A 20,598-nucleotide genomic window follows, 5' to 3' on the forward strand; every position below is an offset into this window, starting at 1 on the left:
TTATAACCATCAAATCCATTAACTATTATTAACTATCTATTAATACAGTATATTTTTAAACAATATAACTTATTAATTATTCATTAATATCATGTATTCATATTTGATATAATCATTAAACCTATAAATTAACTATTAATGTTTTTCAACTTCCCTCCTAGTTGTGTTGCCACAGGATTGGTTGTATAAGAAGAAGTATTGGTGGTTTCAGTCATAAGCTGATCAACTGTATACTGTTAATCATGAACAACTTCTCACTGTACAGTAAAAATTTAATTCAAACCCAAATATTATATAGAAATAGAAATAGAAAAAAAAAATCCTGAGACTCAAATTAGGACCAGAAATAAAGGACTTTATTATCCGAGCCCGCTCAATTGAATTTTCTCCCTCCTACCGCCTGCAACTTCAGATTTAGACTTATTAATGGACCACACAGAGTTATATTATATTAGTTCAGTAGTATAATTTAAAATAATAAATTCAAAAAACTCCATTCATATTCCTCGCCCTTTTTTGGGGAGAAAAGCATGCCCTACATAAAATACCAACTTAAAATACACTTTCTTTCTTTTAAAATATATATATTTATATAAAGACCAGAAAAAGAAAAAAGAAAGAAAAAAAAAAAGAGCATTTTACAGATTCTCTAAAATCACAAGATAATCCTAGTCCTCTTCATCGACACCCATTGACGACGGCAATGACGACAACGAGGAACTCGAGTTTCTGCAAAACACGGCGCCTTCCACGTTGTGAACTTCACTAGCTACAAGAAAGTAACCCAACGAATCCACCAACTCAACCAAATTCTCTTGGCAGAGAAATTCGTCGCTGAAAACCCTCTCCACCTCTCTCCCAAAATCATGGACGAAGACGTGAGTGTTGCCAGCCTTAGCGCTCCGGGCGAGAACCGCCGCCGTGAAGATGGCCGACATCCGCCCGGGAGCCTCCGGAGAGTACCCCCTGGGCCCGTCGACGAGAATGACGTCCCACGCAACTTGATAAATGTGGTTGGGTAGATCGTTGATGGCGAGCTTGCATTCGGAGAATAAGAGGTTTTGGACGGGCCGGCAGTCGGTCTGGACCTGGGCACGGGTCTGAGAGAGAAGTTTGGGAAAATCGGAGACTTTAGTGGTGAACTGAACGTCGTAGGCTTCGATGCCGGGATTGGACTGCTCGAACTTAGAGATGGCGTATTCGTTCTCGTCAAGGAAGACGGTGCGTCCCTGGTGGTTGAGTGCGGCCCAGAGGAGAGACTCGTGGGTGAGACCGAAGACGAGGAAGTTGGGACGTGGCTTGAGGAGGAGGGCTTTGGAGAGGGCGGCGAGCTCCGCGGAAGACATGGGCTTGACGGAAACGTTGGAGGCGGCGGCGTAATGGAGGAGCGCTTTGGAGACGGAGGGCGGGAGAGTGGAGAGGGCGGCCGCAGAGGTTGAGGCGGCGGTGGAGGAGAAGGTTGTGGTGATGAGGGTGCAGGTGAAGAGTATTGTGGATAAAAGGAGGAAAAAGAAGAAGAGGGAGAGGCGGTAGGATGAGAAGATTGTTGTGGCGTTGGTCGGTAGAGGGCTTTGTTTGTGAAGGGAAGGGTGGAAGAGTATGAGCTTGGCGTTGTTGGAATTAGTCTTCATTTTGAAGGAGAAGAAGAAGCGAAGGTGTCTATGTTTCTTCAGTTGTGGTGGGAGTGAAAACAGAAATGAGTTGAGGAAGGTACATTGAGGTTGGGAAGGGACAGAGGAATCGGGGAGTGGATTATGAGGGTCACACGTATCCCCAGACTCCTGCCATAGGTTGTGGGAAATGTAAATGCCTTGGTCCACTCTCTCTTTAATGTAAACTCTACTAACAATATTTTCAAAATACTAAAGACGTGGAATAAGATAAGGTAACTTTGAAATGTGATCTGAAAATGAGTTACTGACACGCATATCGTGCTTAAATGTCACAAAATTGAGCATATCAACGTGATGGCCGGCAAAGAATGGAATAATTATCGTTAATGTAGGCAACATTTGGCATAATCAGTATCTGTTAAAAATCATATCCACTACCTGACTGATAACTACGAAGTGCCGCAAGTAAAGCGATGTTGATGGCATTGACCAAGAACTTCACATTCACATCCCAAATCTCGCGATCCTATATAGTTTGAGAGAATTAGGGTAATCCTATTGATTAGGAAACAAACACATTAATAAATTAAAAATCCCCTGATTACGACTTGAATTTTGAATTTGATTATTGTTATTGCGGCAATCAAGGGGAGCTTTAGCATATTCTCGTTAGAGATCTTATGATAAGTTTTTGTTTGTTTTGTTCACGTTTATCCTAGCAACCTTTCTCCAAGCACTATGTCCTTTTACTCCTGTGTTTGTTTCACTTCAACTTTAATGGAAGGGTGGTCTTTATTTCTAAGTCACATACTTTCACCTTTTTCCACCGCTTCACCTTTGTTTTCTTCTTACTTTTATTTTGTTTTATGTTTCAAAGGATCTTACTTTAATTATTCATAATTGAAATTTTCTTTTGAAGAGGTGAATTCAACGGTTTCTATCTTGAAATATCATCACGTATTGAGAGCCAAACTAACTAACATACTAAAAGTAACGACATACTTACTTTTACGGTTTCTCTTAATAATTAAATATATTTTTAGTTCTTAATTAGAATTCAATTTTATTTTAAATTTTGACATTGTTTTAATCATGCACTAGTGCAGAATTGATCTTTAACGTCACCCCATAGACGTCCGTCCACGAAAACTCCAACGTAAATAATTGACCGGTGGCATAAATGTAAATAATTGAGTGTGGAGACGTCCGTCCTGGAGGGGGACGAACGTCTATAATATAGTAGACGACAGACCCCTCTTAACGGACGTTGAAAAGACTGACTGGTTGAACTACCCGGTCAGCCTCTTGAACGTCCGTCCTGGAGGGGGACGGACGTCTATATGTAGTAGACGTCCGTCCCCCTCCAGGACGGACGTTCAAGAGGCTGACAGGGTAGTGAACCGATCAGCCTCTTGAACGTCCGTCCTGGGGGGGACGGACGTCTACTATATATGGACGTCCGTCCCCCTCCAGGACGGACGTTCAAGAGGCTGAGGGGTTGTACTACCCTGTCTCTTGAACGTCCGTCCTGGAGGGGGACGGACGTCCATATATAATAGACGTGCGTCCCCCTCCAGGACGGACGTTCAAGAGACTGACAGGGTAGTACAACCCCTCAGTCTCTTGAACGTCCGTCCTAGAGGGGGACGGTCGTCTATTATATATGGACGTCCGTCCCCCTCCAGGACGGACGTTCAAGAGGCTGAGGGGTTGTACTACCCTGTCAGTCTCTTGAACGTCCGTCCTGGAGGGGGACGGACGTCCATATATAATAGACGACCGTCCCCCTCCAGGACGGACGTTCAAGAGACTGAGGGTTGTACTACCCTGTCAGTCTCTTGAACGTCCGTCCTGGAGGGGGACGAACGTCTATTATATATGGACGTCCGTCCCCCTCCAGGACGGACGTTCAAGAGACTGACAGGTAGTACAACCCCTCAGTCTTTTGAACGTCCGTCCTGGAGGGGGACGGACGTCCATATATAATAGACGTCCGTCCCCCTCCAGGACGGACGTTCAAGAGACTGAGGGGTTGTACTACCCTGTCAGTCTCTTGAACGTCCGTCCTGGAGGGGGACGGACGTCTATTATATATGGACGTCCGTCCCCCTCCAGGACGGACGTTCAAAAGACGTTTAAAATAAAGATACACACTTCAAAACGCGAACCCGCGAGGAGTTATGCGAACCTTTCCCTCTGCGCCTTGCATTTCCAGGTTGGTTTTTATGCGTTTTGGTCCATTTAATCTTACTTTTGTTCCGATTAAATTGTTCAGTGATGACATATCTTTCATTTGGACCGATTAAAAATCGTTTTCGGTGCATTTTGGTGCAGTTTGTTGCGTGTTCTTGGGCGGCGTTTTTTGGCCTACATTTTTAGGTCGTTTACTCCTCCATCTTCCTCCATTTTCATTTTGAATCTGTTCTTCAGACGTGTTGGAGTGCACAAACAAACGTTCAAACCCGTAATCCTAAATAATCCTAACCCGTAATCCTAAATAACCCTAAATAAGCCGTCTAATAAAGCCCTTTCTGCAGTAGTATATAGACGTCCGAGAGGTTCACAGCGGACGTCTATATAGACATCCGGGCTGACACAGCGGACGTCCATATAGACGTCCGGCCGAACACAACGGACGTCCATATAGACGTCCGACCTGACACAACGGACGTCTACATAGACGTCACCCGAATAGACGTCCGTTGGAGGTCGAACGTTAAAAGGCCTAAAGAACGGACGTCTATGCCCGTTTCTGCACTAGTGATGATCGTGAGTATAGACTTTTGGATAAAGGGTGAGATCTGAATGCTTTTGAAGTTCTGACATGTACTTTTGAAGATTGAAAGAGACTCACATAGAAAGATTTTCTGACGTTTAAGTTAATAAAAGAGTTGTGATCTTATTAGTAAGAAGAGTAATTATACTATGACATACTTTTACATTCATTTGACACAGACTATAAAGATAGAATGGTAAAAAAAGTGTAAACTTTTGTATTATTTCAAGAAAAAAGAGAATAAAAAAGTAAGTAATGACAATGTCAAATGAATGTAAAATATTTAGGTGTGTCAAAGAATCTTTACTCTAGTAAGAAAGAATAATTATGAGAGTCAGTATTCCCTTGGAAATTTCATATGTATTTATAGAATTTTTGGTTATTAGGCCAATGTTACAAAATATTAGAGCTGTTAAAATGGGTTACAACCCGCGGACCAATTCGGCCCACCATGAGTTCGGACCGGGTTAGGTTTGAAAAAATGTATTTTTTTTTTATGTAGGTCAATTTTCAACTCGGCTCAATTAAACTCAACTCATCTGGGTTGAACCCGTGGTAAGCCGGGTTGGCTCACCGACCAACCTATTTTATTTTATTAATTTATTATCTTATGAAATCCTAAAATATACCATCTGGCTCATTATATGTGGATTGTATTGTACTTTTTTTTATTATTTTGAATTGTCTTAAGTTTAACATTTTGGAAGTGAAATTTATTTAGATTTGAAATACAAAAAATTTGTAATTTTTTATTTAAAAAATTGTAATTAAGTGAGCTAGTGAACCAGCCCGTTTAACCCACCAACTCATAGTGGGTCGAGCCAGATTCAAAATTTTCTGGTTTGCTAATAAATGAGTCAGGTTGAATTGACTCACTAAGTGACCAACCCATGGTGATCCGGACCAGGTCGGGCCAGATGGCCTGTTTTGACAACATTACAAAATATGTAATATGTTATCAAATAATATTAGTAAAATAAACACTTACCTCAAATAAATAATAATAATAATAATAATAATATTAATAATATTAATAATAATAATAATATTAATAATATTATTAATAATAATGATGATAATAATAACAACAACAACAACAATGTGATCCTTACCGTAAATAATAACATTAATATCAAAATGGCAAGATTAGTCATGATTGTTAAAGACAAAATCATCTATACGCCCAAAAGCTCTCATGTTTTGAAGTTTAATCAAATAATATTAAAACGAATGGATAATCATAAAAACGTAGGGTAAAAACATAAGACTTAGAGCCTAAACCCAAACAAACACAACCTAGAATCATAATCTCCAAACATAGAAAAACACTTAGGTCTTAGGAAATAGAAAAACACATCTTGGCTAAAACACCCAAACGCATGGCTGAATGATGTTCTGCCTAAAGCGTCCAAGAGAGATTGAGTTAAAACGCTCAATGCTTATAATACCTATGATAGGTATTTAGCTTCTCTCGAAAACAAAATAAATCGAGACAATGTCTCTGTAAAAATATATTAAAAGACTTAATTATTAAAATGTGTAAGAAAGCTTAAGCAAGCTAAACGCTATTTGTCTAAAAAGAAACAAAAGCTAAAGAAGCGTTTACTTGACTAAACGATGTCATGAGCTTAACAAGTACCTCATCTTATGATGAAGTATATATCTACACTTGGTATCTTCAAAGAAAAGAGCTTAATCGAAAAATGCTACCTAACGGTAGGAAAATCAAAAGCACTTTGTTGTTCTAAGCAAGCATTAAATGACATTAAATGCTTAACGGTTAAAAACAACAAAAATGATAAGAAAAGATGTATCCGCTACATGCATACTTTACTATAATTTTGCATATAAGCTATTTTACACACATTCACATTGTTATAGATTAAATATCAAAAAGTGGACGTTAGACACAAAGGAGATATTCATAGAATTTTTCTCACTTGAAGCAAAGTCTAAAATAGTTATACAACCTACTTCAAACAAAGGACTAAAAAAACATGTCTGCTCTGACAAGTTAACTTATTTAACGACTGTTGTGACAAGAAGAAAGAGAAAGCACTAATATCAAGGCTATAAACTACAAACTCAATCTAATGGACAAATGCCCATGAAGCCTATAAATAGAATATCTCTCAAGAAGAAAATCAAGAGGATAACTTAAGAAAATATCTTAAGAAAGAAGAGCTTAAAAAGACATATTCATCCTAAAAAGAAGAAGAGAAAGAGCTCACGAAAAAGAATACATTTATGCTGAAGAAAAGAAAAGAGAAGAGAAAAAGAGAAAGAGATACTCTCAAACTTCATTGTCATATTGCTTACTATTGTAAGAGAGAAGAGACAAACACCTACCAGTGTTTAAACTGCATTCTATTGTATTCAAATTCTCTTAGTGAGAGATATAGTTTGAACTACTTGTAAGCAATCTTGATTGCAATTCTGAAGAGAATTAAAACACTCACAACTAAACTCAATTTGAGTTGACGAATCTTGGCAAGGTTGTTGAGTACCAGGAGTAGTTTAAATACTCAAAGGAAATCTCGATGGGTTGTTCAATACCAAGAGTGGTCCGAATACTCAAAGAAAATCTCAGTTGGATGCTGAGTACCAGGAATGGTGCTAATACTCAGAGGAAATCTCGGTGAGGTAGATGAGTACCAAGAATAGTGCTAATACTCATTTATAATCGTATGAAGATTATAATGGAACCCTCTACGGAGGAGACTAAATGTAACTCGGTTGGAGCGAACTAGTATAAAATCTCTTGTGTAGTTATCTCTTCTCTTATCTAAATGATCCTCTTATAGATTATCACGAGCAATTATGAGAATTTTCAAGCAACTTTTTACTATTGTGCATTCATTAAATGCATAATCGATTACCATAAGTGGATAATCGATTATCACGAGTTAAATAACTAACAACGGATTTTTGGAAGTATCCATGAGTGAGATCTCTTTAAATTGAATTTGGAGTCTCATTCTAACATACGAAGTACGTGAATTTCAAAAAGCTTGTCTATTTTGCTGTGTGTTGTGATAACTGTGTTCTAGGCTTTGTGTAACCCTTGTGTCTGTGGACTTGGGAACTTGGTGTTGGCATAGAGCAAGAACTTTCATGGGAGTTATGATTGAGTGATGTTGTTGTTGTTGAGTTAAAGCTTGTCATCCTTTGTGAAGATTCAAAGGAGGTGCTCATCCTTCGTAAAACATTTGGAGGAGGTGTTCATCCCTTGTGAGTTTAAGGGGAAATGAGTTTCATCTCTTGTGATAACAAGAGAGGTGTTCTAACCTTAAATTGTGTTGTGATTGTAACAATTTGTTGGTTTGTGATAGTGAAACGTTAATTCCTTTTTTTAGATTAACAATTGGACGTAGGATCTATGTGATATGAACCAGTATAAAAATCACCTATGCAATTTTCTCTCTTCCTTACTCTTATTTGTTTTAGTTTATCGTTAAGGAACTTAATTTAAAAGAGAAAATAATTAAAGGCTCAATTTTCCATAAGAAACCAATTCACCCCCTCTTGGTTTGTTGTACAAACTAATCATTATGTTGCACCGCTTTGACAAGAGCAAAGTAAAACCATAAAAACAACAAAAATGGAAACAAGATTATAACAAGTAAGAACAACACATAAACACATAAAAACAATGAAGATAAATAAAGAAACCAAGGAAACTTAGCTCTTGAAGAACCAAGGCTCTTGATACCAAATGATGAGAACCTCCTTAGGTAGGTTGGGCCAAAACTAGGAGATGTGCATGGAGGGGTGTTTCCTTTGATGGATGGTGTAGAAAAGTGGTAGTAAATGGTCCAAGGATGATGAGCTAAGGTGTGGATGGTGTAGAAGCTCATGGAATCTAAGAGATATGGTGGTGATGGTGTAGTGTTTGGTGGCTCCAAGAGAGGTGAAGCCAACTCAAGGACGAATGTGACTAGAGGGTCCTCTAGGGTTGCTCAAATCTTGATCTAGGAAGTGTATGACCATAATTTGGCAGTATAACATTGCATTAATCCAAGATGAAATACAAGGATGGAAACACATATATTTATAGGCCAAGGGTGTCTCCTTCTAACTCTAAAAGTATGATCTTCCACCTTTGATCTCATTGGAAAAAAATGAGGAAAGTGGACAAGTGTCCACAAATCCTCTCCAATGATGGGAGGACATGACCACTTACAAAACACAACCCTCTCCATTCCTAGAGTGTCATGTAACCACTACTAGAAACAAATCCTCTCTAATGGTGGAGGGACATGTGGCCACTACCAAAAATAAATTTTCACCACTCCTACGGCATCATGTGGCCACTTCTAAAAGGAAAATCATTTTCAATGAAAGCATGGCACATGACACACACTTTTCACTTGATTTGGATGTCTAACTTAAAGAAAATCCTACGCTACTTAGGTCTTAACACAAACCTTAAACAAACCCACAAGATAGAGTTGATGTCATCTTTATGGATAGCTTTCACTCTCTTAAAAGTGTTTGACCATAAGGATTTTCCATCTATGTCTCTACCACTAGTGCAAAACGCGGAATCGCCGCCCAAATCCCATGGCTGCATCCAACCTGCTCCCGCGGAAGCCTATTCCTCCGTCTCTGCCCCCAAAGCCCATGGCCGCATCCTCGTTTTGACCCGTCCCACCCCCAAACCTGTCACGCCTCCCACCCCGCAACCCTAACCCCACCACCAATCGCCACCCAATATGATCCATCAAACCCAGGACCAATCAGAACTGCTACCGGACGCGATCTCGCTCCGCCACCGGAAGCGATCTTGACGCGATTTCGCTCCGGCACCGGACGCGATCTAGACACGATATCGATCCGCCATCAGACGCGATCTGGACGATGGAGTGCGGTTGTCCAATTGGCTATTACAAGATGGCAGCCCATCACTATATGGAGTGGTTCATGAGAGGCTCCTTGCTATGTACATTTGTGTTGGTCATGGAATTGAGGCAGAGAAACAATTGAGGGAGATGAAGCTTTGGAGATGAAGATTGTGGGTAAGGAAGCTGATGGACATCTTTGTGACATTGTTCTTGCCATTTGTACTTCACAGAAATAGGGCAATGCCATTTCGTGATGAGTCGTGATAGTCTAGGAGGATATCTTTTGCATCTTGGTGAGTTGTCTGATGTCTTGATTGAAAAGATTATCCCTTGTTTCTTCTGTTTGAAGAGGTTGGCAACATTTGATATTGATGATTATTGCACTACTCAAACATATATTTCAATATAAACTAATCTTATTTAAGTGGAAACTGACAAATTTTATATGGGTGATTTCATCTCCATATTCCACAATTACAAAGGAGACACCTATTCTTTACGTGTTTTATTGTTTCATTGTTATAGTTCTCTTTTATATGTTATATTAATTTATTTAAGATCTAAAGTAGAACACTGAAAGAAGGACTTTGCTTTATAGGATGAATGTAAGTGTCACAATAACATATTTTTTTTATTGAATTTCCCAAGATATTACCTCAGTTCAAAAGAGAACTGAGACAAAATCCTACTCCTTTTGTTTCGGTCCACAACCAAGGCAAAAGGTATAGACTTTTTACCTCGCTCGTATATGCTTCGATTCCAATAATTTAATAATCAAATCATTAACACTATACTTTATGATACATAATCATATATACCTATTGTTTATTATTAATTGGTCTAGACCACCAACTTGTGTATACACTGTCTATGGAGTGAATTTTCCTATAACAATGTGTTCTGAAACATTCTTTTGACTTTCTTAGTAATCACTCCTTATCTTTCTCTACATTTCTACTATATCTTGTATCATATATATTTCTTTCTCTTTTCATCTTTTTTTTTTCACACCCTGATTTTCCCTTCCCTCCACCCTCCACTTTCATCTTTTATCGATAAACCTACAAAAAAACATTTATAAAATAATACATAATCAATTTCATTTATTCTTTGTATGTATCGTTTATTCTTTAATAAATGTAAAGAAGTCCCATACTATAAAATTAAATTTAATACAATTTCAATGACAAAAGTCTAATTGGATTTATATAACCATTCTTTTTACATCAGTTGACGTAGAAATTCTTTTATTTTCTACATTAAATATATTTTTCAATTTTTCTTTAGGAAAACGACGTTATCGGTTAAAAAAATTCAATCTTTACACGTAACTAAAGGTTAAGACATTGAAATAAATAGTTATACAATACATCCAAACAGTGATATAATATGAGTAGAATAAATTGAAAATAGCTAAACACAATTCCCCAAGAAAAAAAGTTATTCTTAGTTTAGAACTTAAGGAAATATACAACTTATAGCGAGAATTATTTCTAATTTATATATACAAGTGAAGCATGTATAAACAAAGACAACTATTTCTAATAATATATGAACTTAAATATGAATTGTGTTTAATTAAAAGAATAATCTTTTTACTTTTATTAGTATACTCTTGTTGTGAAGGTGTATCAGTATAATTCTTGGTATTTTTCTTCTTCCCTACTCTTGCATATATTAAATTTGAATTGGAACTATTTGTATGCATATGTTCAATTGTAAAGATTCAAAAACATTATCTTCAGATTTAGTGAAGCCTAAAGAACATTATCAACATTTTATGGACAATCAACAAAGATAACAATTTAACTAATTAATTTGTTTACAGTAAAGGTTAGTTCATCTAATAGTTGGTCTTCTATAGGTATGATTTTCTCTTCAGGATACATATATAGAAAAATAGTGGGAAATGTTCAAGAGAGACTAATGTAGACAGATATTTACATGTTCAAGAGAGATATTTACAGGTGACGAAAAATTAATAGGTGAGGAGGAAGGAAATGATGCCTCTATTTACAATTTTCTTCCCTTATGCAAGGAGACTAATATAGACCTATCATCATTTGATAAGTCGTCTTTAGAAATTTCTTTGCTTTTGGATTTAGGGATAGTTTCAACTGGTGTTGAAAATTGGTCCAGCAACTATTAGCTCTTGGAAACAAGAACCAAGATTCTCTTCCAAAATCCAACGCTTGTAACACTTAAACAAGCTTTTAAAAAAAAAAAAGAAATATATATATATATATATATATATATATATATATATATATATATATATATATATATATATATATATATATATATATAAAATTGATGCTACACTATAAAAATCCAGAGAGGGAAAACAAAATTCTGCACCAATTCCAGTTGAAACCAACATCAACGGTTTTGTTACCAAAATAGGCAAAAATACATCATATATTACGAGAATAGGCAAATTCAATTCAAAATACCAAAATGGGTAAGTCGTGGGGAGCCAAAACGACTTCAAATGAAGAAGTCATGCCCCCCTGCACGACTTCACACTGTGCAGTGGTGAAGTCGTGCACCCCAAAAACGACTTCTGGGTCCTGTAATCGATTACAATATACTGGTAATCGATTACATAGTGTTGAAATCGTGACCCCCCTGCACTTCATTGCAGTAGACAAAAATGCTACTGGTAATCGATTACGACACTTCTGTAATCGATTACCAGTGTGTTTTGGTTGGTTTAAGAAAATTTCTATTGTGTTGTAAAACATATTTTGAAGTTAATTATGTGTAATGATTTGAATTTTTGTAAGCACACATTGTTGTTGATTACATTGTGATGTATTGTTATGTATAGGAAGAGTAATTGATTTCATGTAAATCATAAGACAAAATCATAAATGAAATTTGTAGTATTTTATTGAATTAAAAATGCATTACAAAAGGAAGAAGATTAAATTAAAAGAAAAGGACACTACACATTGAAAGGCATCTAGGAAGATGATCCGCCATGTGGACCAAAATGACGACGCAGATAGTTAATGTCGTGCTCCACATGCTCAACTCGAGCATCAATAGTATCAAAGCGGTCACCCATGTTCAGCTTCAATTGTTCAAATCTTGCATTCATGCTTTCATTGAGTGTATTGAAGTTGTCCCCAACAAATGTTCGGAGATTGTTTATCCCCCTCATGACGTCATCAAATGAACTAGTTTGTTGTTGAACAAGTGGTGGTGGTGGTTGTAGTTGAGGAGGTGGTTGATTTGACGTTGAGGTGGAGGAGGAGAATTTCTGTGAACCCATCTGTTGTCAGCGTTTCTAGTCAATCCAAAGGACTGTATCACTCCTCCTGATATTGTGGTATGCCTACTAGGTGTGACAGATATTTCATCCTCCAATTGAACTTCAAAATGTTCTAGGATCCGGGTGACCAAAGTTGGATATGGTAAAGGAGCACCTGGCCTCAAAGCCTTCTTCATCCTATGTCGGATGAGATGGGTCCAGTTTATCTGCTTTGTCGTCATTATTATCCACATTATCAGAAGATCTTCCTCGGTTGCCTGTGCAAAGTTAGAAACACGGGGAAACAAAACACGACATATAACATAATGTAATACTCTAGCCTCAGTTGTCATATTGCCGGCTAGAATTCTACTCGTAGGAGGATTGTGTGGCAAACAAATTAATTGTCTGGCTATATTGTATTCATCGGCCCAATCCTCAAATAATTTACCCTCAAAGTTCAACCCAACAGACGGAAGGTTGGCTATGGAAGCAAAAATGCTGGGTTTGATAATCATTTTCACATTGTTGACCTTAGTTTTCATTGTTCCATTATCAGAAAATTTGAGGTTACTATAAAATACACGTACCAAATCAGGATAAAAACGCGCAACATCGCAGACAAAATCATCCAATCCCATATTTTTGAGCATGCCAAAAAATTCAAAACTGTGACTTTCGAAATATTGGTCATCTAGGTGTCCTGTCTTAATGATTTGATGGTCTTTATATAGCGAGAAATACCTTTCAGCTAGTGTAGGAGTGGAAAATTGAAGATTTTGGTGTGGAGCAATCGGTGACGGTGGTGGTGAGGGTGAGGGTGAGCTTTCTAGGGTGAAGGTTGACGACAGCGACGTCCCCCGGCTGTAATCGATTACCAGCCTCTCTAGTAATGGATTACAGCAAAGGCTGTAATCCCTTACAGGGTCTATCTGGTAATCAATTACAGTATAAATTGTAATCGATTACCAGTGTGTGGAGGAACAAAATTTGATTTCTTTGTTGCTTTAGTATTAATTGAATGCATTATATATTAAAATTGATTTATATATATATATATATATATATATATATATATATATATTTGTTTTGACATGATGTGCAATAATAACTGAAAAGGATAAAAGTTTGTAATGATATAAATTTTTGTGATTAATTAAGAAAATATAGACAAATTACATAATTATAAATAAATTGATGAGGCAATCTATCTATGTCCTCCAGTCCCACATGTTGGTCTTCGTCGTTGTCGTTGGCCTCGCCTTTGTTGTTGCTGTTGTAGTGTGGGACTCTGCGTGTGTTGGTCTTCATCTCTAGGATGACTTTCATTGGACTGTTGAAGGTATTGGAAATCAAGGGTCGGTCGATACACGTTTTGTGACGAAGAAGCGTGTTGGTATGAAGATGGTGGAGTCATTGTCGGGGTTCCAAAATAATTGGAAGGACCTCCACTAAAAGATGATGGACCTCCACTAAACGGTGTTGATGGTGGAAAGGCAAAATAAGAGGTCTCAACCTGAGGATATGTTGATGTTGGTGGGATGTGTTGTTCGAACCTTGAATTCAGAGATGGGTGTTGATAGTTGACATGGTCAGAAGCAGACCTTTGTGGATCATGATACGGTGGTGATGCACGGTATGCAGATGGCGGTTGGAACTATTGTTCGTGCTCCATGTCATATTGCTTAAGACAATGTTTGATTGAAGATCGCAAGATAATAAGGCTTTCATAATTTAAAAGGTGGGGATATTGTAGTACCTCTTCGTTGGTTGAATCTTCTATGAGAGCAATATAGCGGATTGTATGAGTTATATACCATTTCATGTACTCGGATTCATCTTGCAAGTGACCATTTTTTTGGAATGGAATACCGTTGAATTCATGATTATGCCGATCATTCCATAATGCAATCCACTGTTGATGGTGTTCTTGCCAATTCCAATCTGCGCGTCCTCTCATATCCTGTTTATGTTGCTCATCTAGATTCATCGGTGGATGGGGTACATTTTTGTCGAAATCCAAATTGACGCATCACACGGTCTGATTGTTGGTATTGTACAACAGAGAAACATATCAGAGGCACAACTTCCTGACAAGTCGGGGGCACTTCGACTGGAATGATTTGACAAATGTCATCATGTTTGTACGGTGTCCATATAAACGGAAGTATTGATGTTTTGGGTTAAAAACAAATTAAGCCAAATTTGAAAAAAATATATACACCAATATTAAGTGCAGAGGTCAAAAATACCTGTCTAGGTGATAGGTCGTCTAACTTTTGACGAAATTGTTGTACAGTTGTCGTGTCATGGAATATTGACTGTGTTGTTCGACACCATCTTTTCGCCAGGGGAAAAACTGCACCAGAAGAAATGTCTTCTTCTGTGACTTCGAGTAATTGTGGGGAAATACATGTTATTCTTTCTCATGCCCAACATTGTAACAAGATCATGCACCCTCCGATATTGTCTTGGTCAACCCTAGTCCCATGATCAAGGGCACAATACAAGCAGGAAAGCACTACGGATGCCCAACTATACTGTGAAACGTTCTGCAGGTCCGCCAAAAGGGGTAGATACATCAAATGCACCATACTTGCAGATGTATCTGGCATCATGATGCTGCCAATTATCATCAACATATACGCTCTAGCGTATTGTTGAATAACCTGATCTGTGGCATCATGAGGCAAATGACGAAAAGTGTTATTCAGCCAAGACAATTTAATTCTATTGCCCCTGACACTGTTCTCAGGAGGAACATCTCCTAGTAGTTGTTGACAAAAACATGTTAGAGGACCACTACTGATGCCAGTGACAGCATGACCTTCAATAGGAAGCCCCAGTTGTAGTGCAACGTCTTCCAATGTTATAGTACTTTCACCAAGAGGGAAGTGGAAAGTATGAGTCTAAACTCTCCACCTCTCAACCAAAGCAATCACTAACTGGTGATTTATTTCCATATTTGACGCTTTCAAAATATGGGTAAACCCCGCTGCCTGTAGAATATTCATGATTCTTTCATCAAGTTCGTTAACATGCTTTGCTATCCAGATTGCATGTCTTCGAGGGCAAATAACTCGTTCATTGTCTTCCCAAATTGCCTTCACAATGTGTTTGTCTTGTAGACGTAGAAGGGACATATCAACGGAAAGTTGACGGGTAGAAGCCATTTTGAATTTTTTGGGTGAAACTGGGATGTAAAAGCAATGAAAAAAAATTAAGTGCTTTGGCTATTGGAACAAACAATTCGAAAGGAAAGCATGCAATGGTAGTAAGGTTCCTCCACCAATTTATGGACAAGCATTGATGTCCATACAAGGACAACTTCACGTGCTTCAGTACATGGGATGCACAATTCCAAATCCAAATGAGTGGTCTTCATGAAGGAATCTTGAAATCTGCAAAGGGAACAGAGGCATGCAAATGAATAGGAAAGCATGCATAATGAATAGCACACCGAATGTTGATGGTCAGAACCTAAGGTGAAGTACATATGTACAACGTCAATTAAAAATCATCACACATAATGTTAATGAATAGCAACAAATATTTTTTTTCTTTAAATAAAATTTATTTAAGTTTGTAAAAATATTTTTCATTTTTTAAGCATTTTATTGGAGTCAAAAACTAATTTTTGTAATTCAAAACTATGCAAATTAAAAAAAATGGGAAAAGGGAAGTTGTGGGGAGGGTGCACGACTTCAATAGGTGAAGTCGTGTACCCCCTCCACGACTTCACTTTTTCCAGTTTTTTTAATTTAAATCCTATTTAAAAAATTTTATTTTTTCAGATTTACATTATTCAAAAACTAAATTATTTTTATACATCTTAGTAGTACATTATTTATTTCTTAACAACAAAAAAAAATTAGTCTCTCAACATCTATAACTAATACAAAAAATGTGTCATGAAAAGCTTATGATATATCAAAGCACTGAATGCATGCAACCCTATATACATATATGACACTGCTATATTGTCCAGTACTCCCTACTTCAAACTGTAACACCCACTTATCAGAAAGTAACCTTCACACTTGAAACTTCATTATATATATGAGTCTTTCACCAATCCATCTTCTCATCCAAACTTCACTGCCAACAGCTCTCATTCTACTCCAATCTTATTTTTTCTCCCGCACATCTATAACCTTATGGCATCGGGGAACTTTCCACCATCTTCATCATCGCAAATCATCGACGAACAACCTTTGATATTAGATAATGTTGATGAGTTCAGCACCGATGATGAATTAGACAACATACTTGAAGATGACAACAAAGACGACCACATCACACAATCATCTGAACATGTCATTCCAGAGTTGAATGAACGTATGCAGTTCTAGTCAAAGGATGAAACTATTGTTGCAATCAAACATTATCACATAACCAACGGTTACAAATACACCATCATTGAATCAAAGCCCAACATTTATTTTATTCGTTGTGTGGAATATCACAACGGTTGTCAATGGCGTTTGAGGGCAGCTTATAGGAAAGTCCGTAAATATTGGGAAATCAAGAATATCCACGGACAACATTCGTGTTTCTCAACCATACTATCTCAAGATCATACAAATGTTGATAGTACTCACATTGCCGCGATCATATCAAATTCAGTCCGAACAAACCCATCCATTCCAATCAAGAGTTTGATTGCAGATATTAAAGCTCGATTCGGATATTTTGTGTCATACAGAAAAGCTTGGATCGCTAAACAAAAGGCTCTTGCTATGGAGTTTGGAGACTGGGAAGACTCTTATAACCACATGCTGAGGTGGTTGCATGCTGTCAAGGATGCAAACCCAGGTACAATTTTACAATGCACTGGTTCTCCAGTGCAGATTGATGGACAAACCGACAATAATTGCTATATTATGGAAAGAGTTTTCTGGTCTTTCGGTCCTTGCATACAAGAATTCAAATACTGTAAACCCATTCTACAAGTTGATGGTACGTTTCTAACGGGTAAATATCATGGAACTTTGCTCACCGCCATAGGTCAAGATGGCAATAGAAATCTTTTTCCATTGGCCTTTGCCATTGTAGAAGGTGAGACAAAGGAGGCCATGATATGGTTCTTTCAACTACTTCGAGAACATGTTTGCCCTCAACAAAATATTTGCATCATCACTGACAGAGGAAAGGGTATCCTATCGGCCTTAAGATCAGAAGAAGTTGGTTGGGAACAAGGTGGTTTGAACTCTGTTTATTGCATACGTCATCTAGCATCCAACTTCAACAACAAATTCAAAAATCATGACCTCAAAAAACAATTCATCAATTTAGGTACTACTACAAACATTTTTAATACACTTTTACTTTTATAATTTTGTAACATTATTCTAAAATTTATTTATTCATTACGTCATTATAGCTTACGAGGTCAAGCAACCAACTGTCATGGCAAAACTTACTGCACTAAGAAACCAATACCCACAACAAGTTGATTGGATAGATAAAATCCCATTAAAAAAATGGTCTCAGGCTTTTGATGGTGGGAGAAGATATGGACATATGACCACTAATCTTGCTGAGTGCACCAACTCCATTTTAAAGGGAGCACGTTCATTACCAATATGTGCTCTCATCAGAACAACATTTGAGAGGACACAATCATGGTTTGTTGAACAAGGATTAAAGGCGAACTATATGCTACAAGAAGGCCACCAATTTCCTGAACAAATCGCCGACATCATTAGGAAAAATCAACAGCAATCCGCATTTTGTCATGTTCATCGTTACAACCGTGAAAATTCTGAATTTGATGTTCAGGAAATTTCAACACCTCATCACTACCGCCATGTTCCACTTTCCTATAAGGTCAACCTAAATGAATGGTGGTGTGATTGTGGTCACTTCCAGGCTACTTGTCTCCCATGTCATCATGTCATTATTATTTGTGCATTTTCGCATATCCCACTAACCCAAGTAATCGATCCAGTGTACAGTCTTAACAACATTTTCAAGGCATATGAAGTACAATTTCACCCAATCCAAAATCAAGATTATTGGTCTGCGTATACAGGTCCAAACTTCATACCAGATCCTAAAATGTGACGCAAGGCATCCAGAAGACCATCTACAAATAGGATTCATAATGAAATGGATCAATCCAATCCAGATAAGCCAAACAAATGCTCTTACTGCTGCAACGAAGGTCATCATAGGGGAAATTGTCCATTTCCTCATTAGTTATTTCTTAATCTTACCCAATTATAATCAAATTGATTATTAATATATTACTATTAATATTTCTTATTAATAATTTTTTTCTCTTTTCTTCAAATTTGTCTTCATTCATTAAATAATAACCACAATTTCTTTTTTCGTATAACACAAGAAATACATAAAATATGTAAACTACAAAATCATTTTCAAAAACCAACCAAAACACACTGGTAATCGATTACAAAAAGCTTGTAATCGCTTACCAGGGTGGTTCTTGAACACTTAAAACACTGGTAATCGATTACAGAAGTGTCGTAATCGATTACCAGTAGCATTTTTGTCTACTGCAATGAAGTCGTGTAGGGAGGTCACAATTTCAACACTTTGTAATCGATTACCAGTATATTGTAATCGATTACAGGATCCAGAAGTCGTTTTTGGGGTACACGACTTCACCACTGGTCAAATGCACAGTGTGAAGTCGTGTAGGGGGGGCACGACTTTTTCATTTGAAGTCGTTTTGGCCCCATGACTTCATATTTGGTTAAAATTTGCCCATTTACTTAATATTCTAGGCAAATATGCCTAGTTTGGTGCAAAAGCCCAACATCAACTAATTCCTGCACCAACTTTCTGGTGGCTACACATGACAACTAAGCTCTTGTTTCTTATATATGTGTCAAATTCGTTTTGAACTATAACTAACACTAGTAAAAAAAGTGGATTTAAGCTCGCACATTACGCTTCGGTTTTGTCAAAACCGAAGCGTATTCAAACGCGGTGGCATTTCTGTAATTCTGAATGATATTATATGCCTCGGTTCCAACCTAACCGAAGCCTAATAACAATACTGCCTCGGTTCGTAGAGGCAACCGAAGCATATACATTTTAAAATATTATACACCTCAGACGTTTCAACTGCTAACTTTTTTAAGACAAAGATACTGCCTCGGTTAGCACTTCAAACCGAGGCAGTATACCCTGCTCTTCCTGCCACGTTGCCCTACTGCCACTGACAACCTTTTCGAAACAGTGATATGGCCTCGGTTAATACTAAGAACCGAGGCCGTATCGTTGTCTGACCACTCTACTCCCTCTGACCACTCTGAACTACTTCTTCTGAACATCCTTAACTGTCCCCTCAGGTACATCGGGCTACTGCCTCGGTTGCTTTAAACTGAAGCCGTAGAGGACTTTCTGCTTCGGGTTGGCGTTAAACCGAGGCATATAGCCAAATTTATTTTCAAAAATTGAATTTACTGGAACGTTTATGCCTCGGGCTGGCATATAACCGAAGCCGTAGAGGCATTTCTCACTCGGTTATTTGGTTAACCGAGGTAAATGCTGTTTTATATTTTCCCACCCCGCAACGCTTCTTCTTCTTCACGCGACATTTCTTCTTCACTATTCCTCTGCGATTTTCGTCGCCGCCACTCCCCCTCCGCGGTCGTGCTTCCGTTTGCTCTCCTTCTCCGGCCTCAACCGTCCACGACTCTGAGTGTCCTCTCGCTGTGCGCTGCCTCCGACAACGCTGCTGCCTCCGACGACGCTGCTACCTACGCCGGTCACACTCCGTCACTGCAGCCGCCACCGGTCACAGTCTGCCACCGTGCCTCAATCGTCCACTTCCATTTCTTTTGCGCATTTCACGGTTAGTTCAATATATTCGACTTGGATAATAAATTTACTGTTTGAATTATAATAATTGGTGAGAGATTGATATATTGGCCATAATAGTAGCAATTATATAATTATTTGATAATAAAATTTTGGTATATGTTTGATAATAATAGTTGTGAGATGATATATTGGTGATAAATAGAATTAGAAATAGAATTATATAGTTATTTGATTATAAAGTTTTGATATTTGTTTGATAATTGTTGTTGTGAGATTGATATATTTGTTATTGTTATTTGATGATTACATTGA

The 20,598-nt window shown here is 37.7% G+C and overlaps 1 pseudogene; it reads right to left on the bottom strand.

The window, feature by feature from the left end:
• Positions 1–379: 379 nt before the first annotated feature.
• On the bottom strand, positions 380–1,928 carry LOC148192954 (protein IRX15-LIKE pseudogene; annotated as a pseudogene).
• Positions 1,929–20,598: the final 18,670 nt, after the last annotated feature.

The sequence above is a fragment of the Vigna umbellata genome, chromosome 9 (assembly GCF_029865625.1).
Source record: "Vigna umbellata cultivar VRB3 chromosome 9, Vumbellata_1.0, whole genome shotgun sequence".
Lineage (NCBI taxonomy): Eukaryota > Viridiplantae > Streptophyta > Magnoliopsida > Fabales > Fabaceae > Vigna > Vigna umbellata.